Source organism: Triturus cristatus, chromosome 1_1 (genome assembly GCF_964204655.1).
Source record: "Triturus cristatus chromosome 1_1, aTriCri1.1, whole genome shotgun sequence".
Classification (NCBI taxonomy): domain Eukaryota; kingdom Metazoa; phylum Chordata; class Amphibia; order Caudata; family Salamandridae; genus Triturus; species Triturus cristatus.
The window spans coordinates 1,291,627,760-1,291,643,876 of record NC_140579.1 but is presented as its reverse complement, the minus strand read 5'-3'; the positions used below and the strand labels follow the sequence as shown (position 1 = coordinate 1,291,643,876).

The 16,117-nt window shown below is 46.1% G+C and overlaps 1 pseudogene across 1 annotated transcript in view; it reads left to right on the top strand.

Annotated features, from left to right (window-relative positions):
• LOC146871982 (mediator of RNA polymerase II transcription subunit 20-like) overlaps window positions 1-16,117 on the top strand; it is a 47,245-nt pseudogene that overhangs the window by 15,755 nt on the left and 15,373 nt on the right. Inside the window, exon 4 of the transcript XR_014981286.1 lies at window positions 258-412. The product of XR_014981286.1 is annotated as a mediator of RNA polymerase II transcription subunit 20-like (transcript). The remainder of the gene's footprint in view (window positions 1-257; window positions 413-16,117) is intronic.

The following is a 16,117-nucleotide window of genomic DNA, read 5'->3' as shown; positions in this document are numbered from 1 at the left end:
TTTGGGCCACTTTTTAGTAGCACATTTTTTATACAGTACAATCCCTTTGATAATCAGTCCTGTGCTTCCAGTCTTAAGTCTGGATTAGAACACTGAAGAATGTTTATAAATTGGATCCTTAGTCATACTAAATGAGCCAGGGGTATAAGTGACATGTTTATGTTGTCATCAACGTGCATGATCTCTATAATGAGGCTTTTGTGCATAAGGACCTCTGTTTAGCCAGTTTTTTGTAAAATGTGTTTTTATCGGGCCAGGGTTTGTCAGATGCCAGTGGCGGAGGGGAAGAGTGTTCAACAGACCGTTGAGATCCTTACCAGAAAGTTGGAACTACTTGGAGCTGAGAAACAGGGCACCTTTTACGTGGATTGTGAAACTTATCACACAGCGGCACCCACCATGGGGAACCAAGGTAAGGAACTGCAATGGCTCTTCTGTCAAGTGCATAGATTGAATTCAGGGTATCTATACCTGTCTTGGTAGTGCCTTGCAGAAATACACACCTTTGAAAGGTTCATTATTATGGATTTACTGTTAGATCTATATATTATAACGGGTGCCTAGGCCCCAGCTTCCCCTTACCTGGACTGCTCCCCTGACTTTTCTACGGACCTTTCAGATCTGGCCTTGCTAGCTTGAGGCCCTGCTTTGTTCTTGCGCTCCTTCTCTCACGCTCAGCTCCTTCCTCTCGCCCTTCACTACTGTTCCCTTCTCTTTCTCATTTTCACTGTTTAGGTCTCGCCTGAGCCAGCGCGCATGCGTTGCTCTGTGAGGCATTTAGTAAGGGCTGTTAAACCCTCAACGCAATTGGCCTTTGCAAGCGTCTTTCTAACAAAGACAGCACGATATTGGTCCAAGGCGGGTGCATGTCCCGCCTTCTCTGTCCCCTGGCCTATTGGTGCTCGGGAGCGAGCAGCAGCGTCATCTGTTTCCAATTATCTACCAAAACAGATGGCGGTCAGCGCTGGTCGCGCTGGTTATCTGTTTTTTTAGGTTACTTGAAGGTATGGCAGGCATTCAACCTCTTCTCTGCGTTGCCGTCTGTTGCTGCGCACATTTTCTGCACAAATTGATTTATTACTTTCTTACTGCCAGAGCCTTTCTTCCCGGTAAGTGGCAGGAGGGCCCCCACACAATACCACTCAGTGCTACATAATTATATGCTACATAATTACACTGCACTCTATGCAACATACACTCAAATAATACTCAGTACCACCTAATTACACGCCACAAAATTACTCTACTCAATGCAACATAAATACACTCCACATAATACCACACAGTCCCACATAATTATATGCTACTTAATTACACTGCACTCAATGCAAAATACACTCCAAATAATACCACTCAGTGCCACATAATTACACGCCACATAATAACTCTACTGAATGCAACATACACTCCACACAGTACCACTCAGTGCCACATAATTATATGCTACATAATTACACGACACTCCATGCAACATACACTCCAAATACCACTCAGTGCACCATAATTACACGCCACATAAAAACCACACACAATACCACTCAGTGGCGCATAATTATGTTACATAATTACACTGCACTCCATGCAACATACACTCCAAATACCACTCAGTGCCACATAATTACACACCACATAATTACACCACTGAATGCAACATACGCTCCACACAATGCCACTCAGTGCCACATAATTATATGCTACATAATTACACTGCACTCAGTGCAACATACACTCCAAATACCACTGTGCCACATAATTACATGCCACATAATTACACTCTACTCAATCCAACATAAATACACTCCACATAATACCACACAGTGCCACATAGTTATATGCTACATAATTACACTGCACTCAATGCAACATACACTCCAAATACCACTGTGCCACATAATTACACTCCACTGAATGCAACATACACTCCACACAATACCACTCAGTGCCACATAATTGTATGTTACATAATTACACTGCACTCAATGCAACATACACTCCCAATAAAATCACTTTGTCACATAATTAAACACCACATAATTACACTCTACTGAATGCAACATACACTCCACACAATAGCACTTAGTGCTACATAATTATATGCTACATAATTACACTGCACTCAATGCAACATACACGCTGAATAATACCACCTAGTGCCACATAATTACAAACCACATAATTACATTCTACTGAATGCAACATACACTCCACACAATACCACTCAGTGCCACCTAATTATATGCTACATAATTACACTGCACTCAATGCAACATACACTCCAAATAATACCACCTGTGCCACATAATTATATGCTACATAATTACACTGCACTCAATGCAACATACACTGCAAATACCACTCAGTGCCACATAATTACACACCACATAATTACTCTACTGAATGCAACATACACTCCACACAATATCACTCAGTGCCATATATTTATATGCTACATAATTACACTGCACTCAATGCAACATACACTCCACACAATACCACAGTTCCACATAATTATATGCTACATAATTACACTGCACTCAATGCAACATACACTCCACATAATACCACTGTGTCACATAATTACACGCCACATAATTACATTCTACTCAATGCATCATACATAAACTTCACATAATACCACTCAGTGCCACATAATTACAAGCCACATATTTACACGCTACTCAATGCAACATTAATACCCTCAACGTAATACCACAGAGTACCACATAATTACACACCACATACTTACACTCTCTTCAATGCAACATAAATACACTCCACATAATACCACACAGTGCCACATAATTACATGCCACATAATTACTCTACTAAATACAACATCCACTCCCCATACCACTCAGTGCCACATAATTACACACCATATAATTGCACTCTACTCAATGCAACATAAATACACTCCACATACCACTCAGTACCACATAATTACATGCCACATAATTACTCTCTACTCAATTAAACATAAATACATTCTATATATTACCACTCAGTGCCACATAATTACACTCCACATAAATGCACTCTATACCACATACCACCAATCAACATAAATGCACTCCACTCCACACCATGACTCAGTTTCACTAACCATAATTTTACTCAACACCACAGATCCAGGCCACACAATCCAACTCCACACATTTCCAATACACACTACATAATTACACACCAAACAACATATTTCAACTCCACAATCCACAACGTACGTCCAATCCACACCATTTAGTGTCACCACCTGAGCACCAAACATCATTCACCACCACCATTTTGCATCAGCGCACCACCTAAGCATCACGTCAGTCATCATGTCAGTCTGCCTTGGAATATGGCATCTGTTGATTCTCCCGTAGTGTCCGTCCGCTGTTCATGTTCTAATTGAATTACTGTTTTCCAACCTCCACTCCCCTGTTATTTATGTCCCGCTCCCCCATAACAATTTTTTATAACAAACAAGCATGAGAACAGGCAGGAAGAAGTTGCCAGCAGTGCAAGTACAAAAAAACTAGAAGACATTTTTTGTGTTAAAATCTTTTTTTTAATCCGGTTTTTCAGTTGTATATAATGTCGTCTTCGTTTGTATAAAGGTAACAAATATGCTTAACTCTTTTTATTATAACTTTTCAACATAATGCACAGCAGCCACAATGCTCTACAACATAGCCAAAAGTTCTGGCTAAACACCTATGGTCCCAAAGGCGAGACCTATTGGCTATGCCAATGCTTGTTCTCTTCTGTCTTTGTCCCTGTGCCTCTTCTCCATTCTCTTTTTTCCTCTCTGTGCCCTTTTTCCACTCTCTTTGTGCCCGTTTTCCAATCTGTCTTTGTACCTCTATGTGACCATTATCCACTCTCCACATTCTTTTCTTTTTTCCCCATTTTCTGCTCTCTCTCTTTGTGCCCAATTACCACTCTTCCTTTGTGGATTTTTGCCCGTTTCCCTTGTGCTCTTTTTAGGTCTCGCCTATGCAGCACGCATGCGCTGCATAGGAGGACCTTTAGCCTTCGTTCTGCTCTTTTTCGAAGCACATACTCGTGCTTGTGGCGCCATACACCTTGCAGAAGCGCGCAAGGGCGCGCCATAAGCACGAGTATGTGCTTCGAAAAAGAGCAGACTGCGCGCGCACGCACCACTCACAGGCTCACCTCCTTCTCTCACAACAATTAACTTTCGCGGCCGCGGGGCCGCGCTTGTGGTTTAGCACTTGTTTGCAGTGCGCCTTGGACGAGGTGTCCAACATATGGGGGAAGCAGCCCTCTGGGCTAGTTGCATACAAAGCTGTTCTCGTTTGCGCCGTATTGTGTTTCCGAGCCGGTGGCTGAAACTGGTCTCGATGTTTAACCCGATGACCGCACTGGTGATCATGCCTTTCTTTCAGGGACTCTGATAATCCCTCCGCGGCCATCACTTTGTTTGCAGGGCTGTTCTGCGTATCTGCTGCCCTGCCCCTGACCTGAAAGCGAGGGAGTGTTGAGGGTGGGGAGGCTGTCTTACTGACTTGTTGACTCTGCAACCCAAGCACTATGTGCAACCAATAAATGCAAAGCGGAGTCAATGGAACAAGGATTGGATTGTTTCCCCAGATAGCCGCTTCGGCATTTCAGCATGCTGTTTAAAACGTCCTGGGTGTTCACAAATAAAGTAAGGGCGTTGGTTCCTTCACCTTCCATAGTTTCTCTCAAGCCCTCTGATCCAAGTGCTAAAATATTTGCCTTTATAAAGAAGTGATTTGTTTCGAATATGGAGTAAAGTGCTTAAACAGAGCTCAAATTAAGCAGCCAAATACTTAAAATAAAAGTCTCTTGGCTGCTTTGTAGAAGGGCAAGGAAAACGGCTAATACAGTAAATAACAAGCATTTGCAATGCAATAGGTCTCGCATTTACGCAGGTTTGAGCAATTGACACTGCAAATGACTGCCTTTTATTTTTGTTTTTAAAACACATAAATAAAAGGCATTGTCATTTACAATGCCTATAGCTTAAACTCGCGTAAATGCGAGAGACCTATTGCACTGCAAATGCTTGTTTCCTTTGCACCTTTCTCTCTAGTTTCTCCCACGCCTTTCTGCTTCCACCTCCTTCGCTCCTTAGCTGCATCTCCCTTGCATGCCGCCTTTCTCCAGCGTCCCGCCCTTCTCTAGCTCCAAAGTGCTCCACCCACCTTGCAGGACCCACTTAATGACAGCCGCTGCATGACCCCATTGAGCAGGTGCCAAGACCCTAGCTTCTAAGTACCTGTACTGGTCCTCTGACCAGTCTAAGGCCATTTCGGACCCAGCGTCACTGCCTTGAGGCCGCGCTTCATTCTTGTGTTCCCTTTATCGCTCTCTGCTCCTTCTCGCCCTTCAGTCCTATGCCCTTCTCTTTGTCCTTTTAACTCTCACTGTCTCCCACTCTTCTGCCTTCTTCCTTGTGCCTGTTTTCACTTCTACACTCTCTCTTTGTGTTTCTCTGTGCCCGTTTTCCCCGCACCTCTCTTTGTGCCCGTTTTCCAATCTCCATACTCTTTCTTTGTGCCGTCTTTTCCTTTGCTCCTCTGGTTCCCTCTGTGCTTGCCGCCTCTCAAGGAGCAGGGGGAGACTGGGGGTGCGAAAGCACAGGGGGTTCCCTTCTCCCCCGCTCCTTACCTGCATCTCCCTTGTGCCTTCTTCCGCCTCCTGCGCCCCGCCCTTCCCTGGCCCCACCTTCCACGCTCCCAACATCCCCTCTCAGGACCTACTTGATGGTTGTGCAAGTCCCTCTGTCCCTGTGCTTGGAGTACAACCAGTGCCACAGACCCTGATACGACTGAACACTGCAGCTACACAGACTCCCTTCTACATGCACTCCACACCGGGTACTTCCACAACAGCTGCTTCCACGCCTCGCCTCGTTCCATGGTAGGAACCTTTCTCATGTATTCATTGTCCTTTCACATTCACCAACTCACCACACGTGCATCTTCCCATCTGTTATGCATGCTCCTCAACACCAGATCTCTCGGCAAACACTCCACCGAGATATGGGACATCATCCATTTGCACTCCCTGGACATCCTATTCCTGACATGTCCGCCACAGCCATTCCACCGGGCTACAAGATCTCCTGCCAGGAGAGCGAACAAGCCAGGAGGACAACTTGGCGCCATCCTCAAAGGCTCCATTTCTTGCACCTCGCTGGAACAAGATTAAGGACACAGACTGCATCAGCACCCACAATGCCCACCAACCAAACCTCATCGGTGACCGGCATGCCAACATCAGAGCCTGCAACAAGTGCATCCCTCCTGGCGCAGACACGCTAGCCCCCCCCCCGAAGAACTTCAGAGACTCCAGAACCCACACATGCAGAACCCACATTGCAGAAAGTTGGTGAGAAAACGGAGAATAGCTGGGACACTACTATAAGGAACACAAGTCTAAGCTCCGGAAATATCACACCCAGCTCATCGAGGCAATTAAAACAGCCCTACCTTTCAGACTGGAATACAGTTCCAAAAACAGCAAAGAGCTCTTAAACGTCATAAAAAATTCTCCAGCCTGCCAGCGGCCACCAACTCCACCATCCCTTCGTAAAAACTCAGACACAACCTCTTCGATTTTCTTTCACAACAAGATCTACAGTAACTTCGACCTCAAACGCAAGACCTCATCAACCAGCTGCCCACAACCACTAAATCGGACCACCAGATCATAAACTGGAAACCAGTCACCCCAGAAGACAGTTCCGAAATTATGAAATCAATCCACTCTGAGGCCACCACCGACCCTTGCCCCACTATATCTACAACTTAGGAGGAACTCTGATCAGCTCCCACCTCACCACCTCTATCCAATGTGGAATCTTCCCAGACAACTGGAAACGGGCAGAAATCGCAGCTATCCTTAAAAAAATCACAGCAGACCCAAAACAGCTCTGCTACTATACAGACTCCTCTCACTCGTGGAGAAAGTTATCCACAAACAACTTTTCAACCATCTGGAATAACATCACCTACTAAACATTTCACAGTCTGGTTACTGCCACAGCACGGTAACCACTCATCTCAGCATCTGTTTGAACCCAAATATTTAATCTGCGGAGTCCTCAAGGATCATCGCTCAGCCCTACCCTCTTCTACGTCTACATGGCGCCACTTGCCCACATCATAAGATCCCACTTAATCAACATTGTCTCATGCGCAGATGACACCCAGCTCACCTCTCCCTCACAAAAAACAACCACCAGGACCAACTTCACCACCTGCATGTCAAACATACCAAACTGGATGAAGCAGAACTGCAAGAAACTCAACACTGATAAAACAGAACACCTGATCTTCGGGCACAAGAGATGTCCATGGCACTCCTCCTAGTTGCCAACAGACCTCCGACCCACTCCCACCTCCACTGATCACACCAAAAATACCAGTTTCATCTTGAATGACAGACTCTTGATGGCCAAACATCCTATGTATACTTCTCAAAATATTCCAATGGCTCCCCACTGATACCAGATGCACCGTCACCCAGGCCCTCATCACCAGCAGACTAGACTACAGTAAAGCACTCTATGCCGACATTACAAATCAGCTCATACAAAGACTCCAGACCACCCAGAATGCCGCCGCCAGACTCTTCCTCAACATCCACCGCAGTGCAAACATCACGCCCCCACCTCAGAGAGTTACACTGGCTACCAATCCAGAAGCAATGACAATTCAGTCTGCTCACCCACGCATACAAAGTCCTCCACAGCTTCATACTTGCCTACCTCAACTTCCACCAACCCACCAGGCAACTGCGCTCAGCCACACCACCTCGCGCAAATACCTCACATCCGCAGAAGCATATCCGGAGTATGCTCCTACTCCTGCATTGCTGCCAAATTCTGGAACGACCTTCCACACCATATCAGGACCTCCCTATCCTTAATCAAGTTCCGCAAGAAACTGAAGACCTGGCTATTAAGTTAGGCGCTTGAATGGCCTACTTATCTACTCCAGCGTCTGCATACCCCACGGGTGATAAGCGCACTGTGCATATCCGCATAACATTAAAGTGTAGCCTTTTGTGAAATCGGAAGGCCAATGCAAAGCAGGAATTGATATTCATAATCGCTTTTCAAATTACTAGAAAAATACAAAATGTAAAGCAATTATTACTGTACAACGCCAGACTTCATGCAGTATTTAAGAGATCTTTACATTCTACAAGCAAAGCACCCAGACTTCCATGCTGTATTCAGGGATGTGGAATTCCTGTAGCCTGGCGCTCATGACACATTGTTTGGGGTGAAGGACAACAAGTTTTCATGTGTATTTTGTCCTTTGGACACGTAGGCCCAACCCCATGCAGCACAAACCCTTTGGCTGCTAATTTGCAGTACCAGTGCCACATTATGGATCAGGGAAGGGCTCTGTCTGCAGTTAAGGTAATATTTGTGTTCCTATACTAATGCTGTTTAAACTTGTATTTATGGTTCATTAATTGAAAGCCTTTATTATCAGGGTGAGTGCTCCAAGTAAATGTTGTAAGCACTGACTGCACTACTGACAGTGGTTCCAGTATAAAAATGTGTACACACGTTTTCAAAGTTTAGCACTATGAGGCTATGTATAATTATCCCAGAATGCTCTCTAATTAGATGCAAATATTTACAGCAGCTGGAAAGCAAGATTGATGATTTGCTTTCAAAGTAAAATGTTCATAAAAAAATGAAAGCAGAATTTAGCTAATCTACTGTAAAATTTCGGGTACCATTTCTTTGCATGATCATTTAGTAAAATGTGTTGATGCATGCTAGTATTTCCCAAAAATATTCATAATGGAAAATCAGTGTAACAGTTTCAATAAGAATATGGGAACCATAAAAATAAACAAGAATAAGCAAAGCCAGTAGGTCTGAAATTGGTGGTCAGCCTTTTACTTTTGTCAATATGTGACTTGTTTGGCATGGTTTTTGTAAAACCTTATTGGTGTGGGAGCTGCCGGGTCCTCACACCATTATAACAAACATTTGCTAAAGCAAAATTAGTTTTTGGTCTCAAAAAGCACTCACTGTCACAGTAGTTACTGGCACTGAACAAAACTGCATTGTGTACAGATATGCTCCATGTGAAAGATATGAATGCTGTCACTCGCAGTGAAGCCAGTTGATTCAGATAGAGAGACAGAATTTTAATAAACACAGAAGGTCATGGTTAACGCCAGACCAAATTAGGGGCCCAATTATTAAAGAAAGTATCGAAAGTGCACCCATTGTATGTGCCCTTGCATTAAGTGCAACTATACAGCTTTCGTGAATTCACAAGAATTTGCAGAAGTAAGGCAAGAAATAGTACCCCTGGAAAATATTTGTGTACTGCATTATATCATGAGCAAATATGCATGTGTAGATTTACTCATGCGAAAATCTGAGTTTTTGCAAGTTCACTTTCCCTCCAACTACTTTTTTCCCAACTTTGGAAGAAGGTTTATATCTGCCATTGTCAAGAGTAAATTTCCAACATTTCTCAGTATGGGAAAAGATTAAAGAAGAGTTGTTGAAAACCCTTAAAACATGCATGTTAGTACGTTTGCAGAGACTCAAAAGGGCATTCCACTCTTGGAACTAGTGCTTACCACTACCTTCAGCCCCAGTATGTAGATCTGCAGAAACGTGGCAACATAGGGGATTTCTGGTATTCAAACACTACTATGGTATGAGCCCTGGCATAATCTGATAGGCTATATCAGAGCTCTTATATAATGAGATAGCTGCCATATTTTGTCACCCCATTCCATGGCACCAAAGGGACAAGTGGATTTTGTTACAGGACAAGTAGATTTATGAAGCAACTGCCCCATGGACTAGTAGATATTTTATTAAATTCCACACCCCTGAGTATTTAAGAGATCTTTACATTCTATAAACAAAACACCCACATTCAATCACCCTTGCAGCAGAGATCCAAGTGTGCAACCGCCTGGTCCTTCCCATTCCAAAGCCATGAAAGACCACAGTAGGCTTGCCATCCCGCTGTAAGGCTTCCAACAAAATGACAAAAAGGAGCAAATAAATCTTGGTCCATTACATTTGAGCCCAACCACCATGAGGAAATGAATGAAACAGAACTCTAGTCAGTTCTGCCCAGAGAGTTGAAGAAGGTAGAACAGCAGCATCCTGGTCAGTAGGGCCACCACTATAGGGAATTGGGCTCACTGCCCTGAGTTAAAGGACAGCCAGTGTAACTCACTTATAGGTACTCACTTTGATGTAAAGTTTGAAATGTTCTGCTTGTGTAACTGTTAAAATGTAAAATCTGATTCTCTTGTTTTTTGATTAAGCTATGCCTCATCCATTTTTCACCCCTGCCCTAGCATCAGCCTGGCTCTATCCTTGACACCGCATCTGTATAAACATGAGTAAAAAATCTAGATTGGGGCATTGAAGGCTGTGTATACATGCAGGGTCAGCGCATAAGAACAGCTGGTGTCTGCTCTGGGTTTTTCAGACAATGGTAAAGCCTCAAGTAAAGTTTACCCAGATAGCATATCTTGTTGTGTAGCCTTGGGATGCGACGATTGCACAAGGCACCAAGGCTGTCGATTCTTACAGTTACCTCATTTGTGTGTTTATCCCAAAGCTCTATTTACCTCTAGACATCCCTTGTTTGTGATCTTTTGCTATGAAAACCCATGTAACCATCGTTCGGTGTGCTTCCTCCTAGAGTATCTCTATGGTGCTTGTCGAATGAGCCCCCATTCATGAATGCTAATAAATTACCCTTGGTTTGTACTTCATTCCAGTGTCGCTTCCTCCTTACTTGATAAGAACCCGTGGACTAAGGGTGACCCTGCACCAGTGGGTTTTCAATAATCTGCTTCCACAAATTGGCGCCCAAACGTGGGGCCCCATCAAAGGCTTGCAGTCGGACCGGGGAAGGAGATCGTGTCGGTAAGACGAACTTCACTGGGGAGCGCACCACCTGAAGAGACTAGTTCTTGTGTCCAAGGTGATTTTTCAGCTCTCCGACTGATCTTCCTAGCAGCTGCTAACCTTGACTGGGGACCGCGGATGGTCATATTTTTGGATCAGGGAGGATCGACAGGTGGGAGTTGAAGACTACAAATGAAGTAGATTTGTATTGAACCGGTTCTTTTGGTTATTTGGAATTTGTCTGGAATTTGTTTGGAATCTGTTTGGAATTTGCTTGGAATTTGTTTTGAACCTTCTTTGGAACTAGCTATTTGGTATTGATTAACATTTTTTCTTACAGGTAATGTGAGAATATTTTTTCATTTCTCTGTTTATAAGTTTTTTATATCTTATATAACATGCCTCTCTATTTAGCACACTTTGGAAGTTTTGTTGCTGCTGCTGCTTCGATAAGCAGAGCATTTTGGAAGCAAGTCAGCCGGCGCCACCAGAAGGTACGCCGAATTTTGAGATGTACATCAAATATGGTATTTGTCCCATCATGTATAATGCATTGTGGAACAAATATACAAAAGGGGATCCCCAGTTGCAATGGCCATTAGAGGGAACAATGGACCCTCACAAACTCTAGTATTTAGAGAAACGATTGTTTTTAAAGAAAGTTAGGCCAGCTATGTTTGACAGTTTGCGTATGTGGAGGAAAGAAGTAAAGGAGCGGCAGCTCAAGGCGGAGAAAGTACAAAGGAAACAAGAAAGGAAGACAGAGTATCAGAAGTATAAGGAATTGAAGGATAAGGAAGTTCAGGAGAAGAAGGAATGTTTAGATCAAGAGCATGGATTGCTTGTATCTAAGGAATATATAGTCAGACTGACAGTAACAGCACAAATCCACCAAGAAGATGTGGATTCAGATATTGATGGATTATTGATTGAGCGACCCCCACCCCCATATGTACCTTTAACACCTCTTCCCCCTGGACCACCAAATTTCGTTCCCCCTGTACCTCCGGTTCCACCTCCTTTGCCCGCAGTTGTCCAGCTCCCTATTTTCCAACCAGTACAGGTACATCCCTTACCCCCTCCATCCCAGGCCGCTGTGCCCCTATCCCAGGCCACTGCACCGGAAATGACTGATCCTGTACTTTCTGTATCTGTCTCGACACCTCAAATTCTTCGTTCTACTGTACCTCTGTTGCATCTGGATGCAATAAGATTGATAGCATTAAAATGGTCAAGTAATTTAGAAATGGAGGTAGAAGAAATGATATATCAGATTCTGGATTTTTCAGAGGGCGGGCTTCTTTATCTGGTAAATAAGCTTTCTCATCAACTTATAGTTCAATGGGAGATGACTACAGGACACAATGGTCCCGATGAAGTTAGAGAGATTAATCGGCAGTGTCCGATAGGAGCCTTCCCTGTAAGTAGAGTTAACACTGCCATAGCAATAATAAGTGGATATTGTAATGAACTTTCTTCCTCTCCTCGAATAAGACCCATGAGGGAAGCCGCTCCACAGATCATTCCTGAAAGAGGGAATGCAGATGATGACCCTAAAAGTCCCAATGCTAGAGCCCATTTTTTGTACAATTTGTATATATACGCCCTGGAAAAGGACAGATGTGCTCACTTTAAAAGCCTCCTTACCAGACATACGGAAAAACCCTAGAGGATTTTATGATGATGTACAGGCAGCCATTGATTCCTGTGTTATGACCTTAGCTGATATTGATATGTTTTTTTACGTATGATCCTGCCACCGGATATGTGGCAACTTACTCGGAAACAGGATCATGCTGCTGATTTAGGAGGAGGCTGGACTGCCAACATAGCAGCTGATAGGGATAGGAAACCTGGTCAGAAACCTAGTCAGCTCATATTGGATCTTCCTGGTAACATACTTACTTATATAAAAACAATGGTTCCGGCAAGGAAAAAAGATTGGGCACTTCTCACTGCCTGTAAACAAAAACAGGGAGAGGCCGTCCCTGATTTCTTTACTCGCTTTGAGGAAGTGTTCCACGATTTTAGTGGGCAAGATACTTCTACACCTACAGGTGCGCATTTATTTGTAGATCAATTTGTAGGAATTTTACGTCCCGAGGTATCTACTCACTTAAATTCTGAGAGCACCTGGGCTTCGGTAACCCCGAAAGCTATATTAGATATGGATCAGTATTATCAGAATCAGGTGACCACTGAGCAAGAACGGAAAGAAGGAAAACTAAGGTAATGATGGTCCAGGCCTATGGACCCCAAGGTCGAGGTCGTGGTCAAACCTATGGTCAGAATTTCAGACCAGCACCTCCAGTAGGGCCACCGCGTAGACAAACTCCACTAGGGCTGGATCAATTTGCTTATTGTAAGGAGAAAGGACATTGGCGTTCCGAGTGTCCTGTTTTAACTGCTGGAGGGAGCGCAAGGGGACAAGTGAATGGTAGCCGTGGGACTCCAGTTCTCCGACAGTAGCTACAACAAGCTCAAGCTCCAGAGAAAAATAGGTCAAAATTATTTTGATCAATGAAATAATCAATATTCTATGGAGGATTGGGAATCCGAGGAAACTGTGGTAACACACTTTGCCTAGGACTGCGTAGGACAAGGTGGACCAGTTGAGATACCTGTAGACCAGTCAGACCCCTATATAACAGCCAACATACTTGGGCATGATCAGACATTTTTAGTGTATACAGGGGTGACACGCAGTGCGATATCTCAAAAACTGGTCCCTGGGACACCCTTGTCTGGCCAAATACTCACATCGATAGGGTTTGATGGAACACCAACTCGTAGCCCTGTGTCCCAAAGACTACCTTTGCAGGTTGAGAATTTCATCACTCTAGCCCCATTTTTACTTCCCCCACACGCTCCTGATAATTTGATGGGGCTTGATCTTTTGAAATATTTCCATGCTACTATACATTGTTCCCCGTCTGGAGTGTCATTTTTGGGAAAAAGACGTTGCCTAAACAATATAATTTCTCTTTATGTTCGGATCTTTTTTTTTTGATAAACAAGTTTTTATTATTTTACGTGATACAACAGAAAAACAGTGAGCATGTCGAACCATCAACATACAATAGCACCGCCTGAGAGCGGTGCTATTGTATGTCTGCGTCTGCGTAGAGGGCGATTTTGTCGGCCTCGAGGCCCGGCCATCCCCAGCCCCGAAGGAGAGGGTCCGCTCTGATCAGGGCAGCAAGGGGCTCCATTGCAAGCGCAAAGAGGAGGGGCGAGAGTGGACACCCTTGCCGCGTACCCCGGCCGATCTGAAACTATCTCGACAGTGCCCCATTAACCAACACTCTGGCGCGGGGACGCGCATAAAGGACCCGTACCATTTCAACAAACTTGGGGCCGAAACCCATGTGGGTCAGGACATCAAACAGGTAGGGCCACCCCACCGAGTCGAAGGCTTTCTCGAAATCGGCAAGCAGGAGGGTGAGATAAGGAGATATGCGATGACGATGTGCCAAGGCCACATGAAGGCGATGGAGACAGTGGCGAGTGCCCCGATCCGGCATGAAGCCGCACTGGTCCGGGTGCACCAAGCACGACAAAAAGGGCCGGAGCCGCTGGGCCAGGACCGCTGCGTAAAGCTTGATATCGGTGTTGATAAGAGAGATCTGCCGATAGGCCGACCGGTCACTGGGCGGCGGTGTGGACTTGGGCAGAACCACAATCGTGGCTATGTCAGCTTCCGGAGGGAAGGAGCCTCTTTTGACCGCTTCCGCATAGAGGGCACCCAACCGTGGGACCAGATGATCCCTATAGGTGGCATAAAACTCCTGGGGGAAGCCGTCCGGGCCCGGGGTCTTCCCGGCAGACGTGCGCCCTATCGCGTCCCCGATCTCCTCAGGAGGAATGGGCTCCTCCAGACTCTCCCAGTCTCCCGACCGGAGTCGGGGAAGTCGTAAGTCACTAGCGGCAAGCAGTGAGGCCAAGGACAGGTCTGACGCCTGGGCCCGGTACAGCTGTGAGTAGTACTGAGCAAAGGCTTCTGCTATAGCCACGGAGGAAGACTGGAGCGTGCCATCAGAGTCGGTCACCGCCGGAATGATGCGCGACGCCCTGGGGTAAGTGGCCAACCGATGCAGGAGTGCACCATTCTTATCGCCCCATCCATACACCCGAGGATTGCCAGAGGAGCTTGGCTGCGTTAAGCGACCGTTGACTAATCTCCTCACGCAGGAGTCGAAGCTGCCGGGTCTCGGCCGGATCACCAGATTCGGATATGGTTTGCTCTAGGCGCAGCGCACATGCCTCACATGCGGTGAGCTGCTGCAACTGCGTTTGGCGATGCCTTACCACATGTGCCTTGGCGGCTCCCCTAACAGTGGCCTTACAAGCCTCCCAAAGGGTACCCGCCGAGGAGACCGACCCGTCATTGTCACCAAAGTAATGCGCCAATGCGGACCCCACCTCCCTAGGGAGCGTCTTGTCCTGGAGGAACCATGCGTTAAAGCGCCACATCGGGCGGGCCGCGCGGGGCGCCCAGCCCAGGCCTAGTAGGAGCGGAGAATGATCGGATATCCCCCCTAGGGAGGATGCGGATGTCCTGGATGCCTACACAGTCGGCGGGGGGGACAAAAATCGCGTCAATGCGTGCATGGGTGTGATGTGCGGCCGAAGTGTGAGTATATTGCCGCGTGTGCGGGTGCCAGATCCGCCATACGTTGCACAGGCCCTGTGCCTCCGCCCAACCCGCCAGCTGCTTCGCCAGCACGGCGCGGGAGTCTGAGACCAGACCCGAGGAGTCGAGTTGTGGGGCAGAAACGGCATTGAAATCCCCCCCCAAGAACAATAGTGCCCGGCGGAAGAGTCTCCAGCCAGGATGCGACCTGAGATAAGGACAGGATGCGTACCTGGGCTTTGGGAGCTAGGTCATCCATGACAGCAGCGGGAACGGGGCGCGCCGGGGACGAGACAGCCAGGGGATGCCGGGAAGACACCCCATGACACGGGTGCGTGAGAAAGGGGGCAAGGAGCGCGCAGGCCCCAGAGGGACCACGGATCTCACGTTGGGGGAAGTTAGCGGACGGCGGCGGAAGGCGAGCGACGGTAGAGCGCGCATGCGCGTCTGCATGAAGTGGCGAGAGGACACGCGCGGTGTGGTGCTGCATGGGAGGCTCAGTGAAAAACAAACCCAAACCAAAGAAAACATTCTCGCAAGGAGGAACAGCCAACAAGTACCAAACCCCAACCCCCCACCCTACACTTCGATAA